This window comes from Phyllobates terribilis, unplaced genomic scaffold, assembly GCF_046119375.1.
Source record: "Phyllobates terribilis strain yellow unplaced genomic scaffold, ASM4611937v1 Scaffold_986__1_contigs__length_492241, whole genome shotgun sequence".
In the NCBI taxonomy this organism is placed as follows: domain Eukaryota; kingdom Metazoa; phylum Chordata; class Amphibia; order Anura; family Dendrobatidae; genus Phyllobates; species Phyllobates terribilis.
The window spans coordinates 39,865-64,477 of NW_027363746.1; the positions used below are offsets into that span (position 1 = coordinate 39,865).

Below are 24,613 nucleotides of genomic sequence, written 5' to 3' on the forward strand. Positions count from 1 at the left end.
CCATAAACTCAAGTGGGGTTCCCAATCCCAGTGAGTTAAGGCACCCCAGGGTCACCACTCCTGGGGCACTTCACACTTCGGGCTTTCGATCTTCCCCGGCCCAATGGCGTCGATCCTGGGGGGCCATGCTTTCCACCAGATGACTATATTAGCCACCTGGCGTACTAACAAGCGCCTAAACCCCAGTGTGCATAATGTATCAATCTACTAGGGCGGCCAACATCCAAAACCGCCTTTTCGAAAGATACTACACTTGATCTTAGCCAAAAGGCCGAGAAGCGATAACCAGAATTGGTTTCCGACTACGGTGCCACCCAAGGATTCTGAAAAGTCCATTTGTGGAGATGGCCACCTGGACTCCCGTTAAGAAGACATGCTGTCAACCTCTAGATCCCTCACATGCCTGCACTTTTCGGCTTGCTGCTGCTGCAATCCACGCGTTTTAGATCTGCATAACTCCACCTCTTTTAGCACAGTACCCTCAACCCCCGGCTGTTCCCACCCGCCTCAACACCGTTGGAAGGGAGGAGAACCAATTAAGGCGGGGGGGGGGGTGGAACGAGCAGCTGTCTACCCTTAGCAGGAGGGTTGCTGATTAATTACCTCTCCTGCTGCTGCTGCTGCTGGCTGTCCAGCAGCAGACTGAAGGTGGCTGCTGCTGTGCGCAGGTATATAAAGGCTCAGAGCCTATTATGACACGCGCAGCCAGCGTTCCATTGCCACATTCCGTCTACTGCAGGCGGGATACCTGGATGGCTGAATGTCACTGAGAAGCTCACAGAGACCGCCATAAGCAACAGTTTAAAAGAATGCCACAGACTAATCAACCAAACTTTTTGGGTTGGTTTCTCTTTTATAGTCTGCAGGAATTAAATGAAAGAAGTCAGTGTTCCAGCAGAGGGAGACAACGTTTCAGAAAAGGCATTGTAGCAAACCAAAAAAGAAATTTTAAGCGCAGCAGAGTAACCAGCTCACATACCTGTTAGCTCAGGTGAGTTTAAAAGGCTGCTGTTGATAACAAGGGCATTTGCTAAATAGATGGTGTGTGTGCAACAATATACTGAAAGGTCAATTATATTGTGCAGCTTATCTCACCACCTGTAGTTATTTAGGTGAAAGCTCCAAAATGCTTGCCTAATATGTCTGTTTATCCAAAAGGAAGTATAGAGGGAGAGCTAGATAGATAGCATTGCATTACATTACATTACATGGCAATGCAATGCACAGTTGCTGAAGTTGAACCAAAATGAGCTTGTCATCTGGCTTCTGCAACTTTTAACATGAAAAATCCAATGAGGAGAAGAAAAGCAAAGCCAAAGAGTCCATCCCAAAATCCGACAACCAAGCAAAATGAACAAAAAGCATTGAATTCAATTCTTTCTGATTTTAGAAACTGCATTAAAGAAGGGGTGCACCGGTCCTGGAGATACTGCAATACCAGGTCAATGCGTGGAGTGGACAGAGCAAGCTCTTTTTCCATCTCCCTGTTCTAAAAATCCATTTAATATATGGTCCCCAGATAGGGGACGTATAAGATATTAAACTGATAAGAACAGATACTACACTTGATCTTAGCCAAAAGGCCGAGAAGCGATAACCAGAATTGGTTTCCGACTACGGTGCCACCCAAGGATTCTGAAAAGTCCATTTGTGGAGATGGCCACCTGGACTCCCGTTAAGAAGACATGCTGTCAACCTCTAGATCCCTCACATGCCTGCACTTTTCGGCTTGCTGCTGCTGCAATCCACGCGTTTTAGATCTGCATAACTCCACCTCTTTTAGCACAGTACCCTCAACCCCCGGCTGTTCCCACCCGCCTCAACACCGTTGGAAGGGAGGAGAACCAATTAAGGCGGGGGGGGGGTGGAACGAGCAGCTGTCTACCCTTAGCAGGAGGGTTGCTGATTAATTACCTCTCCTGCTGCTGCTGCTGCTGGCTGTCCAGCAGCAGACTGAAGGTGGCTGCTGCTGTGCGCAGGTATATAAAGGCTCAGAGCCTATTATGACACGCGCAGCCAGCGTTCCATTGCCACATTCCGTCTACTGCAGGCGGGATACCTGGATGGCTGAATGTCACTGAGAAGCTCACAGAGACCGCCATAAGCAACAGTTTAAAAGAATGCCACAGACTAATCAACCAAACTTTTTGGGTTGGTTTCTCTTTTATAGTCTGCAGGCATTAAATGAAAGAAGTCAGTGTTCCAGCAGAGGGAGACAACGTTTCAGAAAAGGCATTGTAGCAAACCAAAAAAGAAATTTTAAGCGCAGCAGAGTAACCAGCTCACATACCTGTTAGCTCAGGTGAGTTTAAAAGGCTGCTGTTGATAACAAGGGCATTTGCTAAATAGATGGTGTGTGTGCAACAATATACTGAAAGGTCAATTATATTGTGCAGCTTATCTCACCACCTGTAGTTATTTAGGTGAAAGCTCCAAAATGCTTGCCTAATATGTCTGTTTATCCAAAAGGAAGTATAGAGGGAGAGCTAGATAGATAGCATTGCATTACATTACATTACATGGCAATGCAATGCACAGTTGCTGAAGTTGAACCAAAATGAGCTTGTCATCTGGCTTCTGCAACTTTTAACATGAAAAATCCAATGAGGAGAAGAAAAGCAAAGCCAAAGAGTCCATCCCAAAATCCGACAAACAAGCAAAATGAACAAAAAGCATTGAATTCAATTCTTTCTGATTTTAGAAACTGCATTAAAGAAGGGGTGCACCGGTCCTGGAGATACTGCAATACCAGGTCAATGCGTGGAGTGGACAGAGCAAGCTCTTTTTCCATCTCCCTGTTCTAAAAATCCATTTAATATATGGTCCCCAGATAGGGGACGTATCAGATATTAAACTGATAAGAACAGATACTACACTTGATCTTAGCCAAAAGGCCGAGAAGCGATAACCAGAATTGGTTTCCGACTACGGTGCCACCCAAGGATTCTGAAAAGTCCATTTGTGGAGATGGCCACCTGGACTCCCGTTAAGAAGACATGCTGTCAACCTCTAGATCCCTCACATGCCTGCACTTTTCGGCTTGCTGCTGCTGCAATCCACACGTTTTAGATCTGCATAACTCCACCTCTTTTAGCACAGTACCCTCAACCCCCGGCTGTTCCCACCCGCCTCAACACCGTTGGAAGGGAGGAGAACCAATTAAGGCGGGGGGGGGGGGTGGAACGAGCAGCTGTCTACCCTTAGCAGGAGGGTTGCTGATTAATTACCTCTCCTGCTGCTGCTGCTGCTGGCTGTCCAGCAGCAGACTGAAGGTGGCTGCTGCTGTGCGCAGGTATATAAAGGCTCAGAGCCTATTATGACACGCGCAGCCAGCGTTCCATTGCCACATTCCGTCTACTGCAGGCGGGATACCTGGATGGCTGAATGTCACTGAGAAGCTCACAGAGACCGCCATAAGCAACAGTTTAAAAGAATGCCACAGACTAATCAACCAAACTTTTTGGGTTGGTTTCTCTTTTATAGTCTGCAGGCATTAAATGAAAGAAGTCAGTGTTCCAGCAGAGGGAGACAACGTTTCAGAAAAGGCATTGTAGCAAACCAAAAAAGAAATTTTAAGCGCAGCAGAGTAACCAGCTCACATACCTGTTAGCTCAGGTGAGTTTAAAAGGCTGCTGTTGATAACAAGGACATTTGCTAAATAGATGGTGTGTGTGCAACAATATACTGAAAGGTCAATTATATTGTGCAGCTTATCTCACCACCTGTAGTTATTTAGGTGAAAGCTCCAAAATGCTTGCCTAATATGTCTGTTTATCCAAAAGGAAGTATAGAGGGAGAGCTAGATAGATAGCATTGCATTACATTACATTACATGGCAATGCAATGCACAGTTGCTGAAGTTGAACCAAAATGAGCTTGTCATCTGGCTTCTGCAACTTTTAACATGAAAAATCCAATGAGGAGAAGAAAAGCAAAGCCAAAGAGTCCATCCCAAAATCCGACAAACAAGCAAAATGAACAAAAAGCATTGAATTCAATTCTTTCTGATTTTAGAAACTGCATTAAAGAAGGGGTGCACCGGTCCTGGAGATACTGCAATACCAGGTCAATGCGTGGAGTGGACAGAGCAAGCTCTTTTTCCATCTCCCTGTTCTAAAAATCCATTTAATATATGGTCCCCAGATAGGGGACGTATCAGATATTAAACTGATAAGAACAGATACTACACTTGATCTTAGCCAAAAGGCCGAGAAGCGATAACCAGAATTGGTTTCCGACTACGGTGCCACCCAAGGATTCTGAAAAGTCCATTTGTGGAGATGGCCACCTGGACTCCCGTTAAGAAGACATGCTGTCAACCTCTAGATCCCTCACATGCCTGCACTTTTCGGCTTGCTGCTGCTGCAATCCACGCGTTTTAGATCTGCATAACTCCACCTCTTTTAGCACAGTACCCTCAACCCCCGGCTGTTCCCACCCGCCTCAACACCGTTGGAAGGGAGGAGAACCAATTAAGGCGGGGGGGGGGGGTGGAACGAGCAGCTGTCTACCCTTAGCAGGAGGGTTGCTGATTAATTACCTCTCCTGCTGCTGCTGCTGCTGGCTGTCCAGCAGCAGACTGAAGGTGGCTGCTGCTGTGCGCAGGTATATAAAGGCTCAGAGCCTATTATGACACGCGCAGCCAGCGTTCCATTGCCACATTCCGTCTACTGCAGGCGGGATACCTGGATGGCTGAATGTCACTGAGAAGCTCACAGAGACCGCCATAAGCAACAGTTTAAAAGAATGCCACAGACTAATCAACCAAACTTTTTGGGTTGGTTTCTCTTTTATAGTCTGCAGGCATTAAATGAAAGAAGTCAGTGTTCCAGCAGAGGGAGACAACGTTTCAGAAAAGGCATTGTAGCAAACCCAAAAAGAAATTTTAAGTGCAGCAGAGTAACCAGCTCACATACCTGTTAGCTCAGGTGAGTTTAAAAGGCTGCTGTTGATAACAAGGGCATTTGCTAAATAGATGGTGTGTGTGCAACAATATACTGAAAGGTCAATTATATTGTGCAGCTTATCTCACCACCTGTAGTTATTTAGGTGAAAGCTCCAAAATGCTTGCCTAATATGTCTGTTTATCCAAAAGGAAGTATAGAGGGAGAGCTAGATAGATAGCATTGCATTACATTACATTACATGGCAATGCAATGCACAGTTGCTGAAGTTGAACCAAAATGAGCTTGTCATCTGGCTTCTGCAACTTTTAACATGAAAAATCCAATGAGGAGAAGAAAAGCAAAGCCAAAGAGTCCATCCCAAAATCCGACAAACAAGCAAAATGAACAAAAAGCATTGAATTCAATTCTTTCTGATTTTAGAAACTGCATTAAAGAAGGGGTGCACCGGTCCTGGAGATACTGCAATACCAGGTCAATGCGTGGAGTGGACAGAGCAAGCTCTTTTTCCATCTCCCTGTTCTAAAAATCCATTTAATATATGGTCCCCAGATAGGGGACGTATCAGATATTAAACTGATAAGAACAGATACTACACTTGATCTTAGCCAAAAGGCCGAGAAGCGATAACCAGAATTGGTTTCCGACTACGGTGCCACCCAAGGATTCTGAAAAGTCCATTTGTGGAGATGGCCACCTGGACTCCCGTTAAGAAGACATGCTGTCAACCTCTAGATCCCTCACATGCCTGCACTTTTCGGCTTGCTGCTGCTGCAATCCACGCGTTTTAGATCTGCATAACTCCACCTTTTTTAGCACAGTACCCTCAACCCCCGGCTGTTCCCACCCGCCTCAACACCGTTGGAAGGGAGGAGAACCAATTAAGGCGGGGGGGGGGTGGAACGAGCAGCTGTCTACCCTTAGCAGGAGGGTTGCTGATTAATTACCTCTCCTGCTGCTGCTGCTGCTGGCTGTCCAGCAGCAGACTGAAGGTGGCTGCTGCTGTGCGCAGGTATATAAAGGCTCAGAGCCTATTATGACACGCGCAGCCAGCGTTCCATTGCCACATTCCGTCTACTGCAGGCGGGATACCTGGATGGCTGAATGTCACTGAGAAGCTCACAGAGACCGCCATAAGCAACAGTTTAAAAGAATGCCACAGACTAATCAACCAAACTTTTTGGGTTGGTTTCTCTTTTATAGTCTGCAGGCATTAAATGAAAGAAGTCAGTGTTCCAGCAGAGGGAGACAACGTTTCAGAAAAGGCATTGTAGCAAACCAAAAAAGAAATTTTAAGCGCAGCAGAGTAACCAGCTCACATACCTGTTAGCTCAGGTGAGTTTAAAAGGCTGCTGTTGATAACAAGGGCATTTGCTAAATAGATGGTGTGTGTGCAACAATATACTGAAAGGTCAATTATATTGTGCAGCTTATCTCACCACCTGTAGTTATTTAGGTGAAAGCTCCAAAATGCTTGCCTAATATGTCTGTTTATCCAAAAGGAAGTATAGAGGGAGAGCTAGATAGATAGCATTGCATTACATTACATTACATGGCAATGCAATGCACAGTTGCTGAAGTTGAACCAAAATGAGCTTGTCATCTGGCTTCTGCAACTTTTAACATGAAAAATCCAATGAGGAGAAGAAAAGCAAAGCCAAAGAGTCCATCCCAAAATCCGACAAACAAGCAAAATGAACAAAAAGCATTGAATTCAATTCTTTCTGATTTTAGAAACTGCATTAAAGAAGGGGTGCACCGGTCCTGGAGATACTGCAATACCAGGTCAATGCGTGGAGTGGACAGAGCAAGCTCTTTTTCCATCTCCCTGTTCTAAAAATCCATTTAATATATGGTCCCCAGATAGGGGACGTATCAGATATTAAACTGATAAGAACAGATTTTTTTTTTTTTTATCGAAAGCCCGAATTCGTATACAAAATCCGAGTGCGCTTAAAAAAGTGACAAGTGCCACAAAAAAAGTGCACTAGGATGCTGGTCTTCTTGAAACCCTCTCCAAAAGGAGAAGGGTCCCCCAAACCATTCCCCGTCCCTCCGAGCCAAAAGGCCACAGCGAGGAACAGGGACAAAAAGCCACCTCCAGCCGAAGCCAGAGGCGATCCAATCTTACCCCCAGCACCTGCCCGAGTTCTCACCCGAGCAAGGCACTGGGAGCCAAAGACTGTGCTCCCCTCCCGGAAGAGGGGAGCAAACAACGCTCTCCTCCCGAAAGAGGAGAGCCAGGGGGGTTCAGGGGGGAGCGGAACCTGATGGCCACACACTCCCCCCCTAGACCTGCCAAGAGAGGAACCCGTAAGGGAACCGCATCCCGACAAAATCCTAGTAGGACGTGACACACGTGAATAAGTGGACACACAGTGACAAAGAAATTAAATAAATAGTGAAGGTTTCACAGTATAATACTGCCCGGACCTTCGACCGGGAATTGAAAAATTCCCCATCCTAAGGCCAGAAGGCCCGGAATAAGGGTGTGTGCGAAGAAAGAAAATTTGAAGTGCTTGTGCAAATGTGCCATAAACTCAAGTGGGGTTCCCAATCCCAGTGAGTTAAGGCACCCCAGGGTCACCACTCCTGGGGCACTTCACACTTCGGGCTTTCGATCTTCCCCGGCCCAATGGCGTCGATCCTGGGGGGCCATGCTTTCCACCAGATGACTATATTAGCCACCTGGCGTACTAACAAGCGCCTAAACCCCAGTGTGCATAATGTATCAATCTACTAGGGCGGCCAACATCCAAAACCGCCTTTTCTAAAGATACTACACTTGATCTTAGCCAAAAGGCCGAGAAGCGATAACCAGAATTGGTTTCCGACTACGGTGCCACCCAAGGATTCTGAAAAGTCCATTTGTGGAGATGGCCACCTGGACTCCCGTTAAGAAGACATGCTGTCAACCTCTAGATCCCTCACATGCCTGCACTTTTCGGCTTGCTGCTGCTGCAATCCACGCGTTTTAGATCTGCATAACTCCACCTCTTTTAGCACAGTACCCTCAACCCCCGGCTGTTCCCACCCGCCTCAACACCGTTGGAAGGGAGGAGAACCAATTAAGGCGGGGGGGGGGGGGTGGAACGAGCAGCTGTCTACCCTTAGCAGGAGGGTTGCTGATTAATTACCTCTCCTGCTGCTGCTGCTGCTGGCTGTCCAGCAGCAGACTGAAGGTGGCTGCTGCTGTGCGCAGGTATATAAAGGCTCAGAGCCTATTATGACACGCGCAGCCAGCGTTCCATTGCCACATTCCGTCTACTGCAGGCGGGATACCTGGATGGCTGAATGTCACTGAGAAGCTCACAGAGACCGCCATAAGCAACAGTTTAAAAGAATGCCACAGACTAATCAACCAAACTTTTTGGGTTGGTTTCTCTTTTATAGTCTGCAGGCATTAAATGAAAGAAGTCAGTGTTCCAGCAGAGGGAGACAACGTTTCAGAAAAGGCATTGTAGCAAACCAAAAAAGAAATTTTAAGCGCAGCAGAGTAACCAGCTCACATACCTGTTAGCTCAGGTGAGTTTAAAAGGCTGCTGTTGATAACAAGGGCATTTGCTAAATAGATGGTGTGTGTGCAACAATATACTGAAAGGTCAATTATATTGTGCAGCTTATCTCACCACCTGTAGTTATTTAGGTGAAAGCTCCAAAATGCTTGCCTAATATGTCTGTTTATCCAAAAGGAAGTATAGAGGGAGAGCTAGATAGATAGCATTGCATTACATTACATTACATGGCAATGCAATGCACAGTTGCTGAAGTTGAACCAAAATGAGCTTGTCATCTGGCTTCTGCAACTTTTAACATGAAAAATCCAATGAGGAGAAGAAAAGCAAAGCCAAAGAGTCCATCCCAAAATCCGACAAACAAGCAAAATGAACAAAAAGCATTGAATTCAATTCTTTCTGATTTTAGAAACTGCATTAAAGAAGGGGTGCACCGGTCCTGGAGATACTGCAATACCAGGTCAATGCGTGGAGTGGACAGAGCAAGCTCTTTTTCCATCTCCCTGTTCTAAAAATCCATTTAATATATGGTCCCCAGATAGGGGACGTATCAGATATTAAACTGATAAGAACAGATACTACACTTGATCTTAGCCAAAAGGCCGAGAAGCGATAACCAGAATTGGTTTCCGACTACGGTGCCACCCAAGGATTCTGAAAAGTCCATTTGTGGAGATGGCCACCTGGACTCCCGTTAAGAAGACATGCTGTCAACCTCTAGATCCCTCACATGCCTGCACTTTTCGGCTTGCTGCTGCTGCAATCCACGCGTTTTAGATCTGCATAACTCCACCTCTTTTAGCACAGTACCCTCAACCCCCGGCTGTTCCCACCCGCCTCAACACCGTTGGAAGGGAGGAGAACCAATTAAGGCGGGGGGGGGGTGGAACGAGCAGCTGTCTACCCTTAGCAGGAGGGTTGCTGATTAATTACCTCTCCTGCTGCTGCTGCTGCTGGCTGTCCAGCAGCAGACTGAAGGTGGCTGCTGCTGTGCGCAGGTATATAAAGGCTCAGAGCCTATTATGACACGCGCAGCCAGCGTTCCATTGCCACATTCCGTCTACTGCAGGCGGGATACCTGGATGGCTGAATGTCACTGAGAAGCTCACAGAGACCGCCATAAGCAACAGTTTAAAAGAATGCCACAGACTAATCAACCAAACTTTTTGGGTTGGTTTCTCTTTTATAGTCTGCAGGCATTAAATGAAAGAAGTCAGTGTTCCAGCAGAGGGAGACAACGTTTCAGAAAAGGCATTGTAGCAAACCAAAAAAGAAATTTTAAGCGCAGCAGAGTAACCAGCTCACATACCTGTTAGCTCAGGTGAGTTTAAAAGGCTGCTGTTGATAACAAGGGCATTTGCTAAATAGATGGTGTGTGTGCAACAATATACTGAAAGGTCAATTATATTGTGCAGCTTATCTCACCACCTGTAGTTATTTAGGTGAAAGCTCCAAAATGCTTGCCTAATATGTCTGTTTATCCAAAAGGAAGTATAGAGGGAGAGCTAGATAGATAGCATTGCATTACATTACATTACATGGCAATGCAATGCACAGTTGCTGAAGTTGAACCAAAATGAGCTTGTCATCTGGCTTCTGCAACTTTTAACATGAAAAATCCAATGAGGAGAAGAAAAGCAAAGCCAAAGAGTCCATCCCAAAATCCGACAAACAAGCAAAATGAACAAAAAGCATTGAATTCAATTCTTTCTGATTTTAGAAACTGCATTAAAGAAGGGGTGCACCGGTCCTGGAGATACTGCAATACCAGGTCAATGCGTGGAGTGGACAGAGCAAGCTCTTTTTCCATCTCCCTGTTCTAAAAATCCATTTAATATATGGTCCCCAGATAGGGGACGTATCAGATATTAAACTGATAAGAACAGATACTACACTTGATCTTAGCCAAAAGGCCGAGAAGCGATAACCAGAATTGGTTTCCGACTACGGTGCCACCCAAGGATTCTGAAAAGTCCCTTTGTGGAGATGGTCACCTGGACTCCCGTTAAGAAGACATGCTGTCAACCTCTAGATCCCTCACATGCCTGCACTTTTCGGCTTGCTGCTGCTGCAATCCACGCGTTTTAGATCTGCATAACTCCACCTCTTTTAGCACAGTACCCTCAACCCCCGGCTGTTCCCACCCGCCTCAACACCGTTGGAAGGGAGGAGAACCAATTAAGGCGGGGGGGGGGTGGAACGAGCAGCTGTCTACCCTTAGCAGGAGGGTTGCTGATTAATTACCTCTCCTGCTGCTGCTGCTGCTGGCTGTCCAGCAGCAGACTGAAGGTGGCTGCTGCTGTGCGCAGGTATATAAAGGCTCAGAGCCTATTATGACACGCGCAGCCAGCGTTCCATTGCCACATTCCGTCTACTGCAGGCGGGATACCTGGATGGCTGAATGTCACTGAGAAGCTCACAGAGACCGCCATAAGCAACAGTTTAAAAGAATGCCACAGACTAATCAACCAAACTTTTTGGGTTGGTTTCTCTTTTATAGTCTGCAGGCATTAAATGAAAGAAGTCAGTGTTCCAGCAGAGGGAGACAACGTTTCAGAAAAGGCATTGTAGCAAACCAAAAAAGAAATTTTAAGCGCAGCAGAGTAACCAGCTCACATACCTGTTAGCTCAGGTGAGTTTAAAAGGCTGCTGTTGATAACAAGGGCATTTGCTAAATAGATGGTGTGTGTGCAACAATATACTGAAAGGTCAATTATATTGTGCAGCTTATCTCACCACCTGTAGTTATTTAGGTGAAAGCTCCAAAATGCTTGCCTAATATGTCTGTTTATCCAAAAGGAAGTATAGAGGGAGAGCTAGATAGATAGCATTGCATTACATTACATTACATGGCAATGCAATGCACAGTTGCTGAAGTTGAACCAAAATGAGCTTGTCATCTGGCTTCTGCAACTTTTAACATGAAAAATCCAATGAGGAGAAGAAAAGCAAAGCCAAAGAGTCCATCCCAAAATCCGACAAACAAGCAAAATGAACAAAAAGCATTGAATTCAATTCTTTCTGATTTTAGAAACTGCATTAAAGAAGGGGTGCACCGGTCCTGGAGATACTGCAATACCAGGTCAATGCGTGGAGTGGACAGAGCAAGCTCTTTTTCCATCTCCCTGTTCTAAAAATCCATTTAATATATGGTCCCCAGATAGGGGACGTATCAGATATTAAACTGATAAGAACAGATACTACACTTGATCTTAGCCAAAAGGCCGAGAAGCGATAACCAGAATTGGTTTCCGACTACGGTGCCACCCAAGGATTCTGAAAATTCCATTTGTGGAGATGGCCACCTGGACTCCCGTTAAGAAGACATGCTGTCAACCTCTAGATCCCTCACATGCCTGCACTTTTCGGCTTGCTGCTGCTGCAATCCACGCGTTTTAGATCTGCATAACTCCACCTCTTTTAGCACAGTACCCTCAACCCCCGGCTGTTCCCACCCGCCTCAACACCGTTGGAAGGGAGGAGAACCAATTAAGGCGGGGGGGGGGGGTGGAACGAGCAGCTGTCTACCCTTAGCAGGAGGGTTGCTGATTAATTACCTCTCCTGCTGCTGCTGCTGCTGGCTGTCCAGCAGCAGACTGAAGGTGGCTGCTGCTGTGCGCAGGTATATAAAGGCTCAGAGCCTATTATGACACGCGCAGCCAGCGTTCCATTGCCACATTCCGTCTACTGCAGGCGGGATACCTGGATGGCTGAATGTCACTGAGAAGCTCACAGAGACCGCCATAAGCAACAGTTTAAAAGAATGCCACAGACTAATCAACAAAACTTTTTGGGTTGGTTTCTCTTTTATAGTCTGCAGGCATTAAATGAAAGAAGTCAGTGTTCCAGCAGAGGGAGACAACGTTTCAGAAAAGGCATTGTAGCAAACCAAAAAAGAAATTTTAAGCGCAGCAGAGTAACCAGCTCACATACCTGTTAGCTCAGGTGAGTTTAAAAGGCTGCTGTTGATAACAAGGGCATTTGCTAAATAGATGGTGTGTGTGCAACAATATACTGAAAGGTCAATTATATTGTGCAGCTTATCTCACCACCTGTAGTTATTTAGGTGAAAGCTCCAAAATGCTTGCCTAATATGTCTGTTTATCCAAAAGGAAGTATAGAGGGAGAGCTAGATAGATAGCATTGCATTACATTACATTACATGGCAATGCAATGCACAGTTGCTGAAGTTGAACCAAAATGAGCTTGTCATCTGGCTTCTGCAACTTTTAACATGAAAAATCCAATGAGGAGAAGAAAAGCAAAGCCAAAGAGTCCATCCCAAAATCCGACAAACAAGCAAAATGAACAAAAAGCATTGAATTCAATTCTTTCTGATTTTAGAAACTGCATTAAAGAAGGGGTGCACCGGTCCTGGAGATACTGCAATACCAGGTCAATGCGTGGAGTGGACAGAGCAAGCTCTTTTTCCATCTCCCTGTTCTAAAAATCCATTTAATATATGGTCCCCAGATAGGGGACGTATCAGATATTAAACTGATAAGAACAGATACTACACTTGATCTTAGCCAAAAGGCCGAGAAGCGATAACCAGAATTGGTTTCCGACTACGGTGCCACCCAAGGATTCTGAAAAGTCCATTTGTGGAGATGGCCACCTGGACTCCCGTTAAGAAGACATGCTGTCAACCTCTAGATCCCTCACATGCCTGCACTTTTCGGCTTGCTGCTGCTGCAATCCACGCGTTTTAGATCTGCATAACTCCACCTCTTTTAGCACAGTACCCTCAACCCCCGGCTGTTCCCACCCGCCTCAACACCGTTGGAAGGGAGGAGAACCAATTAAGGCGGGGGGGGGGGTGGAACGAGCAGCTGTCTACCCTTAGCAGGAGGGTTGCTGATTAATTACCTCTCCTGCTGCTGCTGCTGCTGGCTGTCCAGCAGCAGACTGAAGGTGGCTGCTGCTGTGCGCAGGTATATAAAGGCTCAGAGCCTATTATGACACGCGCAGCCAGCGTTCCATTGCCACATTCCGTCTACTGCAGGCGGGATACCTGGATGGCTGAATGTCACTGAGAAGCTCACAGAGACCGCCATAAGCAACAGTTTAAAAGAATGCCACAGACTAATCAACCAAACTTTTTGGGTTGGTTTCTCTTTTATAGTCTGCAGGCATTAAATGAAAGAAGTCAGTGTTCCAGCAGAGGGAGACAACGTTTCAGAAAAGGCATTGTAGCAAACCAAAAAAGAAATTTTAAGCGCAGCAGAGTAACCAGCTCACATACCTGTTAGCTCAGGTGAGTTTAAAAGGCTGCTGTTGATAACAAAGGCATTTGCTAAATAGATGGTGTGTGTGCAACAATATACTGAAAGGTCAATTATATTGTGCAGCTTATCTCACCACCTGTAGTTATTTAGGTGAAAGCTCCAAAATGCTTGCCTAATATGTCTGTTTATCCAAAAGGAAGTATAGAGGGAGAGCTAGATAGATAGCATTGCATTACATTACATTACATGGCAATGCAATGCACAGTTGCTGAAGTTGAACCAAAATGAGCTTGTCATCTGGCTTCTGCAACTTTTAACATGAAAAATCCAATGAGGAGAAGAAAAGCAAAGCCAAAGAGTCCATCCCAAAATCCGACAAACAAGCAAAATGAACAAAAAGCATTGAATTCAATTCTTTCTGATTTTAGAAACTGCATTAAAGAAGGGGTGCACCGGTCCTGGAGATACTGCAATACCAGGTCAATGCGTGGAGTGGACAGAGCAAGCTCTTTTTCCATCTCCCTGTTCTAAAAATCCATTTAATATATGGTCCCCAGATAGGGGACGTATCAGATATTAAACTGATAAGAACAGATACTACACTTGATCTTAGCCAAAAGGCCGAGAAGCGATAACCAGAATTGGTTTCCGACTACGGTGCCACCCAAGGATTCTGAAAAGTCCATTTGTGGAGATGGCCACCTGGACTCCCGTTAAGAAGACATGCTGTCAACCTCTAGATCCCTCACATGCCTGCACTTTTCGGCTTGCTGCTGCTGCAATCCACGCGTTTTAGATCTGCATAACTCCACCTCTTTTAGCACAGTACCCTCAACCCCCGGCTGTTCCCACCCGCCTCAACACCGTTGGAAGGGAGGAGAACCAATTAAGGCGGGGGGGGGGTGGAACGAGCAGCTGTCTACCCTTAGCAGGAGGGTTGCTGATTAATTACCTCTCCTGCTGCTGCTGCTGCTGGCTGTCCAGCAGCAGACTGAAGGTGGCTGCTGCTGTGCGCAGGTATATAAAGGCTCAGAGCCTATTATGACACGCGCAGCCAGCGTTCCATTGCCACATTCCGTCTACTGCAGGCGGGATACCTGGATGGCTGAATGTCACTGAGAAGCTCACAGAGACCGCCATAAGCAACAGTTTAAAAGAATGCCACAGACTAATCAACCAAACTTTTTGGGTTGGTTTCTCTTTTATAGTCTGCAGGCATTAAATGAAAGAAGTCAGTGTTCCAGCAGAGGGAGACAACGTTTCAGAAAAGGCATTGTAGCAAACCAAAAAAGAAATTTTAAGCGCAGCAGAGTAACCAGCTCACATACCTGTTAGCTCAGGTGAGTTTAAAAGGCTGCTGTTGATAACAAGGGCATTTGCTAAATAGATGGTGTGTGTGCAACAATATACTGAAAGGTCAATTATATTGTGCAGCTTATCTCACCACCTGTAGTTATTTAGGTGAAAGCTCAAAAATGCTTGCCTAATATGTCTGTTTATCCAAAAGGAAGTATAGAGGGAGAGCTAGATAGATAGCATTGCATTACATTACATTACATGGCAATGCAATGCACAGTTGCTGAAGTTGAACCAAAATGAGCTTGTCATCTGGCTTCTGCAACTTTTAACATGAAAAATCCAATGAGGAGAAGAAAAGCAAAGCCAAAGAGTCCATCCCAAAATCCGACAAACAAGCAAAATGAACAAAAAGCATTGAATTCAATTCTTTCTGATTTTAGAAACTGCATTAAAGAAGGGGTGCACCGGTCCTGGAGATACTGCAATACCAGGTCAATGCGTGGAGTGGACAGAGCAAGCTCTTTTTCCATCTCCCTGTTCTAAAAATCCATTTAATATATGGTCCCCAGATAGGGGACGTATCAGATATTAAACTGATAAGAACAGATACTACACTTGATCTTAGCCAAAAGGCCGAGAAGCGATAACCAGAATTGGTTTCCGACTACGGTGCCACCCAAGGATTCTGAAAAGTCCATTTGTGGAGATGGCCACCTGGACTCCCGTTAAGAAGACATGCTGTCAACCTCTAGATCCCTCACATGCCTGCACTTTTCGGCTTGCTGCTGCTGCAATCCACGCGTTTTAGATCTGCATAACTCCACCTCTTTTAGCACAGTACCCTCAACCCCCGGCTGTTCCCACCCGCCTCAACACCGTTGGAAGGGAGGAGAACCAATTAAGGCGGGGGGGGGGGGTGGAACGAGCAGCTGTCTACCCTTAGCAGGAGGGTTGCTGATTAATTACCTCTCCTGCTGCTGCTGCTGCTGGCTGTCCAGCAGCAGACTGAAGGTGGCTGCTGCTGTGCGCAGGTATATAAAGGCTCAGAGCCTATTATGACACGCGCAGCCAGCGTTCCATTGCCACATTCCGTCTACTGCAGGCGGGATACCTGGATGGCTGAATGTCACTGAGAAGCTCACAGAGACCGCCATAATCAACAGTTTAAAAGAATGCCACAGACTAATCAACCAAACTTTTTGGGTTGGTTTCTCTTTTATAGTCTGCAGGCATTAAATGAAAGAAGTCAGTGTTCCAGCAGAGGGAGACAACGTTTCAGAAAAGGCATTGTAGCAAACCAAAAAAGAAATTTTAAGCGCAGCAGAGTAACCAGCTCACATACCTGTTAGCTCAGGTGAGTTTAAAAGGCTGCTGTTGATAACAAGGGCATTTGCTAAATAGATGGTGTGTGTGCAACAATATACTGAAAGGTCAATTATATTGTGCAGCTTATCTCACCACCTGTAGTTATTTAGGTGAAAGCTCCAAAATGCTTGCCTAATATGTCTGTTTATCCAAAAGGAAGTATAGAGGGAGAGCTAGATAGATAGCATTGCATTACATTACATTACATGGCAATGCAATGCACAGTTGCTGAAGTTGAACCAAAATGAGCTTGTCATCTGGCTTCTGCAACTTTTAACATGAAAAATCCAATGAGGAGAAGAAAAGCAAAGCCAAAGAGTCCATCCCAAAATCCGACAAACAAGCAAAATGAACAAAAAGCATTGAATTCAATTCTTTCTGATTTTAGAAACTGCATTAAAGAAGGGGTGCACCGGTCCTGGAGATACTGCAATACCAGGTCAATGCGTGGAGTGGACAGAGCAAGCTCTTTTTCCATCTCCCTGTTCTATAAATCCATTTAATATATGGTCCCCAGATAGGGGACGTATCAGATATTAAACTGATAAGAACAGATACTACACTTGATCTTAGCCAAAAGGCCGAGAAGCGATAACCAGAATTGGTTTCCGACTACGGTGCCACCCAAGGATTCTGAAAAGTCCATTTGTGGAGATGGCCACCTGGACTCCCGTTAAGAAGACATGCTGTCAACCTCTAGATCCCTCACATGCCTGCACTTTTCGGCTTGCTGCTGCTGCAATCCACGCGTTTTAGATCTGCATAACTCCACCTCTTTTAGCACAGTACCCTCAACCCCCGGCTGTTCCCACCCGCCTCAACACCGTTGGAAGGGAGGAGAACCAATTAAGGCGGGGGGGGGGTGGAACGAGCAGCTGTCTACCCTTAGCAGGAGGGTTGCTGATTAATTACCTCTCCTGCTGCTGCTGCTGCTGGCTGTCCAGCAGCAGACTGAAGGTGGCTGCTGCTGTGCGCAGGTATATAAAGGCTCAGAGCCTATTATGACACGCGCAGCCAGCGTTCCATTGCCACATTCCGTCTACTGCAGGCGGGATACCTGGATGGCTGAATGTCACTGAGAAGCTCACAGAGACCGCCATAAGCAACAGTTTAAAAGAATGCCACAGACTAATCAACCAAACTTTTTGGGTTGGTTTCTCTTTTATAGTCTGCAGGCATTAAATGAAAGAAGTCAGTGTTCCAGCAGAGGGAGACAACGTTTCAGAAAAGGCATTGTAGCAAACCAAAAAAGAAATTTTAAGCGCAGCAGAGTAACCAGCTCACATACCTGTTAGCTCAGGTGAGTTTAAAAGGCTGCTGTTGATAACAAGGGCATTTGCTAAATAGATGGTGTGGGTGCAACAATATACTGAAAGGTCAATTATATTGTGCAGCTTATCTCACCACCTGTAGTTATTTAGGTGAAAGCTCCAAAATGCTTGCCTAATATGTCTGTTTATCCAAAAGGAAGTATAGAGGGAGAGCTAGATAGATAGCATTGCATTACATTACATTACATGGCAATGCAATGCACAGTTGCTGAAGTTGAACCAAAATGAGCTTGTCATCTGGCTTCTGCAACTTTTAACATGAAAAATCCAATGAGGAGAAGAAAAGCAAAGTCAAAGAGTCCATCCCAAAATCCGACAAACAAGCAAAATGAACAAAAAGCATTGAATTCAATTCTTTCTGATTTTAGAAACTGCATTAAAGAAGGGGTGCACCGGTCCTGGAGATACTGCAATACCAGGTCAATGCGTGGAGTGGACAGAGCAAGCTCTTTTTCCATCTCCCTGTTCTAAAAATCCATTTAATATATGGTCCCCAGATAGGGGACGTATCAGATATTAAACTGATAAGAACAGATACTACACTTGATCTTAGCCAAAAGGCCGAGAAGCGATAACCAGAATTGGTTTCCGACTACGGTGCCACCCAAGGATTCTGAAAAGTCCATTTGTGGAGATGGCCACCTGGACTCCCGTTAAGAAGACATGCTGTCAACCTCTAGATCCCTCACATGCCTGCACTTTTCGGCTTGCTGCTGCTGCAATCCACGCGTTTTAGATCTGCATAACTCCACCTCTTTTAGCACAGTACCCTCAACCCCCGGCTGTTCCCACCCGCCTCAACACCGTTGGAAGGGAGGAGAACCAATTAAGGCGGGGGGGGGGGGGTGGAACGAGCAGCTGTCTACCCTTAGCAGGAGGGTTGCTGATTAATTACCTCTCCTGCTGCTGCTGCTGCTGGCTGTCCAGCAGCAGACTGAAGGTGGCTGCTGCTGTGCGCAGGTATATAAAGGCTCAGAGCCTATTATGACACGCGCAGCCAGCGTTCCATTGCCACATTCCGTCTACTGCAGGCGGGATACCTGGATGGCTGAATATCACTGAGAAGCTCACAGAGACCGCCATAAGCAACAGTTTAAAAGAATGCCACAGACTAATCAACCAAACTTTTTGGGTTGGTTTCTCTTTTATAGTCTGCAGGCATTAAATGAAAGAAGTCAGTGTTCCAGCAGAGGGAGACAACGTTTCAGAAAAGGCATTGTAGCAAACCAAAAAAGAAATTTTAAGCGCAGCAGAGTAACCAGCTCACATACCTGTTAGCTCAGGTGAGTTTAAAAGGCTGCTGTTGATAACAAGGGCATTTGCTAAATAGATGGTGTGTGTGCAACAATATACTGAAAGGTCAATTATATAGTGCAGCTTATCTCACCACCTGTAGTTATTTAGGTGAAAGCTCAAAAATGCTTGCCTAATATGTCTGTTTATCCAAAAGGAAGTATAGAGGGAGAGCTAGATAGATAGCATTGCATTACATTACATTACATGGCAATGCAATGCACAGTTGCTGAAGTTGAACCAAAATGAGCTTGTCATCTGGCTTCTGCAACTTTTAACATGAAAAATCCAATGAGGAGAAGAAAAGCAAAGCCAAAGAGTCCATCCCAAAATCCGACAAACAAGCAAAATGAACAAAAAGCATTGAATTCAATTCTTTCTGATTTTAGAAACTGCATTAAAGAAGGGGTGCACCGGTCCTGGAGATACTGCAATACCAGGTCAATGCGTGGAGTGGACAGAGCAAGCTCTTTTTCCATCTCCCTGTTCTAAAAATCCATTTAATATATGGTCCCCAGATAGGGGACGTATCAGATATTAAACTGATAAGAACAGATACTACACTTGATCTTAGCCAAAAGGCCGAGAAGCGATAACCAGAATTGGTTTCCGACTACGGTGCCACCCAAGGATTCTGAAAAGTCCATTTGTGGAGATGGCCACCTGGACTCCCGTTAAGAAGACATGCTGTCAACCTCTAGATCCCTCACATGCCTGCACTTTTCGGCTTGCTGCTGCTGCAATCCACGCGTTTTAGATCTGCATAACTCCACCTCTTTTAGCACAGTACCCTCAAACCCCGGCTGTTCCCACCCGCCTCAACACCGTTGGAAGGGAGGAGAACCAATTAAGGCGGGGGGGGGGGGGGGTGGAACGAGCAGCTGTCTACCCTTAGCAGGAGGGTTGCTGATTAATTACCTCTCCTGCTGCTGCTGCTGCTGGCTGTCCAGCAGCAGACTGAAGGTGGCTGCTGCTGTGCGCAGGTATATAAAGGCTCAGAGCCTATTATGACACGCGCAGCCAGCGTTCCATTGCCACATTCCGTCTACTGCAGGCGGGATACCTGGATGGCTGAATGTCACTGAGAAGCTCACAGAGACCGCCATAAGCAACAGTTTAAAAGAATGCCACAGACTAATCAACCAAACTTTTTGGGTTGGTTTCTCTTTTATAGTCTGCAGGCATTAAATGAAAGAAGTCAGTGTTCCAGCAGAGGGAGACAACGTTTCAGAAAAGGCATTGTAGCAAACCAAAAAAGAAATTTTAAGCGCAGCAGAGTAACCAGCTCACATACCTGTTAGCTCAGGTGAGTTTAAAAGGCTGCTGTTGATAACAAGGGCATTTGCTAAATAGATGGTGTGTGTGCAACAATATACTGAAAGGTCAATTATATTGTGCAGCTTATCTCACCACCTGTAGTTATTTAGGTGAAAGCTCCAAAATGCTTGCCTAATATGTCTGTTTATCCAAAAGGAAGTATAGAGGGAGAGCTAGATAGATAGCATTGCATTACATTACATTACATGGCAATGCAATGCACAGTTGCTGAAGTTGAACCAAAATGAGCTTGTCATCTGGCTTCTGCAACTTTTAACATGAAAAATCCAATGAGGAGAAGAAAAGCAAAGCCAAAGAGTCCATCCCAAAATCCGACAAACAAGCAAAATGAACAAAAAGCATTGAATTCAATTCTTTCTGATTTTAGAAACTGCATTAAAGAAGGGGTGCACCGGTCCTGGAGATACTGCAATACCAGGTCAATGCGTGGAGTGGACAGAGCAAGCTCTTTTTCCATCTCCCTGTTCTAAAAATCCATTTAATATATGGTCCCCAGATAGGGGACGTATCAGATATTAAACTGATAAGAACAGATACTACACTTGATCTTAGCCAAAAGGCCGAGAAGCGATAACCAGAATTGGTTTCCGACTACGGTGCCACCCAAGGATTCTGAAAAGTCCATTTGTGGAGATGGCCACCTGGACTCCCGTTAAGAAGACATGCTGTCAACCTCTAGATCCCTCACATGCCTGCACTTTTCGGCTTGCTGCTGCTGCAATCCACGCGTTTTAGATCTGCATAACTCCACCTCTTTTAGCACAGTACCCTCAACCCCCGGCTGTTCCCACCCGCCTCAACACCGTTGGAAGGGAGGAGAACCAATTAAGGCGGGGGGGGGGGGGTGGAACGAGCAGCTGTCTACCCTTAGCAGGAGGGTTGCTGATTAATTACCTCTCCTGCTGCTGCTGCTGCTGGCTGTCCAGCAGCAGACTGAAGGTGGCTGCTGCTGTGCGCAGGTACAGTCATATGAAAAAGTTTGGGCACCCCTATTAATCTTAAGCTTAATGTTCTATAAAAATTGGTGTTTTTGCAACAGCTATTTCAGTTTGATATATGTAATAACTGTTGGACACAGTAATGTTTCTGCCTTGAAATGAGGTTTATTGTACTAACAGAAAATGTGCAATCTGCATTCAAACAAAATTTGACAGGTGCATAAGTATGGGCACCTCACCAGAAAAGTGACATTAATATTTAGTAGATCCTCCTTTTGCGATAATAACAGCCTCTAGTCGCTTCCTGTAGCTTTTAATGAGTTCCTGGATCCTGGATGAAGGTATTTTTGACCATTCCTCTTTACAAAACAATTCCAGTTCAGTTAAGTTTGATGGTCGCCGAGCATGGACAGCCCTCTTCAAATGATCCCACAGATGTTCAATGATATTCAGGTCTGGGGACTGGGATGGCCATTCCAGAACATTGTAGTTGTTCCTCTGCATGAATGCCTGAGTAGATTTGGAGCGGTGTTTTGGATCATTGTCTTGCTGAAAGATCCATCCACTTTGTAACTTCATATTTATCACTGATTCTTGAACACTATTGTCAAGAATCTGCTGATACTGAGTGGAATCCATGCGTCCCTCAACTTTAACAAGATTCCTGGTGCCGGCATTGACCACACAGCCCCAAAGCATGATGGAACCTCCACCAAATTTTACTGTGGGTAGCAAGTGTTTTTCTTGGAATGCTGTGTTTTTTTGCCACCATGCATAACGCCTTTTTGTATGACCAAATAACTCAATCTTGATTTCATCAGTCCACAGGACCTTCTTCCAAAAAGAAATTGGCTTCTCCAAATGTGCTTTTGCACACCTCAGCCGACTCTGTTTGTGGCGTGCTTGCAGAAACGGCTTCTTTCGCATCACTCTCCCATACAGCTTCTCCTTGTGCAAAGTGCGTTGTATAGTTGACCGATGCACAGTGACACCATCTGCAGCAAGTTGATGCTGCAGCTCTCTGGAGGTGGTCTGAGGATTGTCCTTGACTGATCTCACCATTCTTCTTCTCTGCCTTTCTGATGTTTTTCTTGGCCTGCCACTTCTGGCCTTAACAAGAACTGTCCCTGTGTTCTTCCATTTCCTTACTATGTTCCTCACAGTGGAAACTGACAGGTTAAATCTCTGAGACAGCTTTTTGCATCCTTCCCCTGAACAACTATGTTGAATAATCTTTGTTTTCAGATCATTTGACAGTTGTTTTGAGGAGCACATGATGCCACTCTTCAGAGGAGATTCAAACAGGAGAACAACTTGCAAGTGGCCACTTTAAGTAGCTTTTCTCATGATTGCATACACCTGGCTATAAAGTTCAAAGCTCCATGAGGTTACAAAACCAAAAAAAGTGCTTTAGTAAGTCAGTAAAAAGTAGGTAGGAGTATTTAAAACAAGAAAATGATAAGGGTGCCCATACTTATGCACCTGTCAAATTTTGTTTGAATGCAGATTGCACATTTTCTGTTAGTACAATAAACCTCATTTCAAGGCAGAAACATTACTGTGTCCAACAGTTATTACATATATCAAACTGAAATAGCTGTTGCAAAAACACCAATTTTTATAAAACATTAAGCTTAAGATTAATAGGGGTGCCCAAACTTTTTCATATGACTGTATATAAAGGCTCAGAGCCTATTATGACACGCGCAGCCAGCGTTCCATTGCCACATTCCGTCTACTGCAGGCGGGATACCTGGATGGCTGAATGTCACTGAGAAGCTCACAGAGACCGCCATAAGCAACAGTTTAAAAGAATGCCACAGACTAATCAACCAAACTTTTTGGGTTGGTTTCTCTTTTATAGTCTGCAGGCATTAAATGAAAGAAGTCAGTGTTCCAGCAGAGGGAGACAACGTTTCAGAAAAGGCATTGTAGCAAACCAAAAAAGAAATTTTAAGCGCAGCAGAGTAACCAGCTCACATACCTGTTAGCTCAGGTGAGTTTAAAAGGCTGCTGTTGATAACAAGGGCATTTGCTAAATAGATGGTGTGTGTGCAACAATATACTGAAAGGTCAATTATATTGTGCAGCTTATATCACCACCTGTAGTTATTTAGGTGAAAGCTCCAAAATGCTTGCCTAATATGTCTGTTTATCCAAAAGGAAGTATAGAGGGAGAGCTAGATAGATAGCATTGCATTACATTACATTACATGGCAATGCAATGCACAGTTGCTGAAGTTGAACCAAAATGAGCTTGTCATCTGGCTTCTGCAACTTTTAACATGAAAAATCCAATGAGGAGAAGAAAAGCAAAGCCAAAGAGTCCATCCCAAAATCCGACAAACAAGCAAAATGAACAAAAAGCATTGAATTCAATTCTTTCTGATTTTAGAGACTGCATTAAAGAAGGGGTGCACCGGTCCTGGAGATACTGCAATACCAGGTCAATGCGTGGAGTGGACAGAGCAAGCTCTTTTTCCATCTCCCTGTTCTAAAAATCCATTTAATATATGGTCCCCAGATAGGGGACGTATCAGATATTAAACTGATAAGAACAGATACTACACTTGATCTTAGCCAAAAGGCCGAGAAGCGATAACCAGAATTGGTTTCCGACTACGGTGCCACCCAAGGATTCTGAAAAGTCCATTTGTGGAGATGGCCACCTGGACTCCCGTTAAGAAGACATGCTGTCAACCTCTAGATCCCTCACATGCCTGCACTTTTCGGCTTGCTGCTGCTGCAATCCACGCGTTTTAGATCTGCATAACTCCACCTCTTTTAGCACAGTACCCTCAACCCCCGGCTGTTCCCACCCGCCTCAACACCATTGGAAGGGAGGAGAACCAATTAAGGCGGGGGGGGGGGGTGGAACGAGCAGCTGTCTACCCTTAGCAGGAGGGTTGCTGATTAATTACCTCTCCTGCTGCTGCTGCTGCTGGCTGTCCAGCAGCAGACTGAAGGTGGCTGCTGCTGTGCGCAGGTATATAAAGGCTCAGAGCCTATTATGACACGCGCAGCCAGCGTTCCATTGCCACATTCCGTCTACTGCAGGCGGGATACCTGGATGGCTGAATGTCACTGAGAAGCTCACAGAGACCGCCATAAGCAACAGTTTAAAAGAATGCCACAGACTAATCAACAAAACTTTTTGGGTTGGTTTCTCTTTTATAGTCTGCAGGCATTAAATGAAAGAAGTCAGTGTTCCAGCAGAGGGAGACAACGTTTCAGAAAAGGCATTGTAGCAAACCAAAAAAGAAATTTTAAGCGCAGCAGAGTAACCAGCTCACATACCTGTTAGCTCAGGTGAGTTTAAAAGGCTGCTGTTGATAACAAGGGCATTTGCTAAATAGATGGTGTGTGTGCAACAATATACTGAAAGGTCAATTATATTGTGCA

At 45.3% G+C, this 24,613-nt stretch overlaps 16 non-coding genes and 2 pseudogenes across 16 annotated transcripts; all 18 read right to left on the bottom strand.

Annotated features, from left to right (window-relative positions):
- Window positions 1–191: 191 nt before the first annotated feature.
- LOC141241357 (U2 spliceosomal RNA) lies at window positions 192–283 on the bottom strand (annotated as a pseudogene).
- A 1,121-nt stretch (window positions 284–1,404) lies between these two features.
- Window positions 1,405–1,595, bottom strand: LOC141241305 (U2 spliceosomal RNA). Its single transcript, XR_012306085.1, has one exon. It is a non-coding gene; the product is annotated as a U2 spliceosomal RNA (small nuclear RNA).
- A 1,120-nt stretch (window positions 1,596–2,715) lies between these two features.
- On the bottom strand, window positions 2,716–2,906 carry LOC141241231 (U2 spliceosomal RNA). The gene has a single exon (XR_012306013.1). It is a non-coding gene; the product is annotated as a U2 spliceosomal RNA (small nuclear RNA).
- A 1,122-nt stretch (window positions 2,907–4,028) lies between these two features.
- On the bottom strand, window positions 4,029–4,219 carry LOC141241243 (U2 spliceosomal RNA). Its single transcript, XR_012306024.1, has one exon. It is a non-coding gene; the product is annotated as a U2 spliceosomal RNA (small nuclear RNA).
- A 1,122-nt stretch (window positions 4,220–5,341) lies between these two features.
- On the bottom strand, window positions 5,342–5,532 carry LOC141241254 (U2 spliceosomal RNA). The gene has a single exon (XR_012306035.1). It is a non-coding gene; the product is annotated as a U2 spliceosomal RNA (small nuclear RNA).
- Window positions 5,533–6,652: 1,120 nt separating this feature from the next.
- LOC141241334 (U2 spliceosomal RNA) lies at window positions 6,653–6,838 on the bottom strand. The gene has a single exon (XR_012306109.1). It is a non-coding gene; the product is annotated as a U2 spliceosomal RNA (small nuclear RNA).
- A 789-nt stretch (window positions 6,839–7,627) lies between these two features.
- LOC141241362 (U2 spliceosomal RNA) lies at window positions 7,628–7,719 on the bottom strand (annotated as a pseudogene).
- A 1,123-nt stretch (window positions 7,720–8,842) lies between these two features.
- Window positions 8,843–9,033, bottom strand: LOC141241267 (U2 spliceosomal RNA). The gene has a single exon (XR_012306047.1). It is a non-coding gene; the product is annotated as a U2 spliceosomal RNA (small nuclear RNA).
- Window positions 9,034–10,153: 1,120 nt separating this feature from the next.
- On the bottom strand, window positions 10,154–10,344 carry LOC141241278 (U2 spliceosomal RNA). The gene has a single exon (XR_012306058.1). It is a non-coding gene; the product is annotated as a U2 spliceosomal RNA (small nuclear RNA).
- A 1,120-nt stretch (window positions 10,345–11,464) lies between these two features.
- LOC141241289 (U2 spliceosomal RNA) lies at window positions 11,465–11,655 on the bottom strand. Its single transcript, XR_012306069.1, has one exon. It is a non-coding gene; the product is annotated as a U2 spliceosomal RNA (small nuclear RNA).
- A 1,122-nt stretch (window positions 11,656–12,777) lies between these two features.
- LOC141241300 (U2 spliceosomal RNA) lies at window positions 12,778–12,968 on the bottom strand. Its single transcript, XR_012306080.1, has one exon. It is a non-coding gene; the product is annotated as a U2 spliceosomal RNA (small nuclear RNA).
- A 1,121-nt stretch (window positions 12,969–14,089) lies between these two features.
- On the bottom strand, window positions 14,090–14,280 carry LOC141241311 (U2 spliceosomal RNA). The gene has a single exon (XR_012306091.1). It is a non-coding gene; the product is annotated as a U2 spliceosomal RNA (small nuclear RNA).
- A 1,120-nt stretch (window positions 14,281–15,400) lies between these two features.
- LOC141241323 (U2 spliceosomal RNA) lies at window positions 15,401–15,591 on the bottom strand. Its single transcript, XR_012306102.1, has one exon. It is a non-coding gene; the product is annotated as a U2 spliceosomal RNA (small nuclear RNA).
- A 1,122-nt stretch (window positions 15,592–16,713) lies between these two features.
- On the bottom strand, window positions 16,714–16,904 carry LOC141241255 (U2 spliceosomal RNA). The gene has a single exon (XR_012306036.1). It is a non-coding gene; the product is annotated as a U2 spliceosomal RNA (small nuclear RNA).
- Window positions 16,905–18,024: 1,120 nt separating this feature from the next.
- Window positions 18,025–18,215, bottom strand: LOC141241335 (U2 spliceosomal RNA). Its single transcript, XR_012306110.1, has one exon. It is a non-coding gene; the product is annotated as a U2 spliceosomal RNA (small nuclear RNA).
- A 1,123-nt stretch (window positions 18,216–19,338) lies between these two features.
- LOC141241347 (U2 spliceosomal RNA) lies at window positions 19,339–19,529 on the bottom strand. The gene has a single exon (XR_012306116.1). It is a non-coding gene; the product is annotated as a U2 spliceosomal RNA (small nuclear RNA).
- Window positions 19,530–20,654: 1,125 nt separating this feature from the next.
- On the bottom strand, window positions 20,655–20,845 carry LOC141241358 (U2 spliceosomal RNA). The gene has a single exon (XR_012306117.1). It is a non-coding gene; the product is annotated as a U2 spliceosomal RNA (small nuclear RNA).
- A 2,775-nt stretch (window positions 20,846–23,620) lies between these two features.
- Window positions 23,621–23,811, bottom strand: LOC141241364 (U2 spliceosomal RNA). The gene has a single exon (XR_012306118.1). It is a non-coding gene; the product is annotated as a U2 spliceosomal RNA (small nuclear RNA).
- Between the last annotated feature and the right edge of the window lie 802 nt (window positions 23,812–24,613).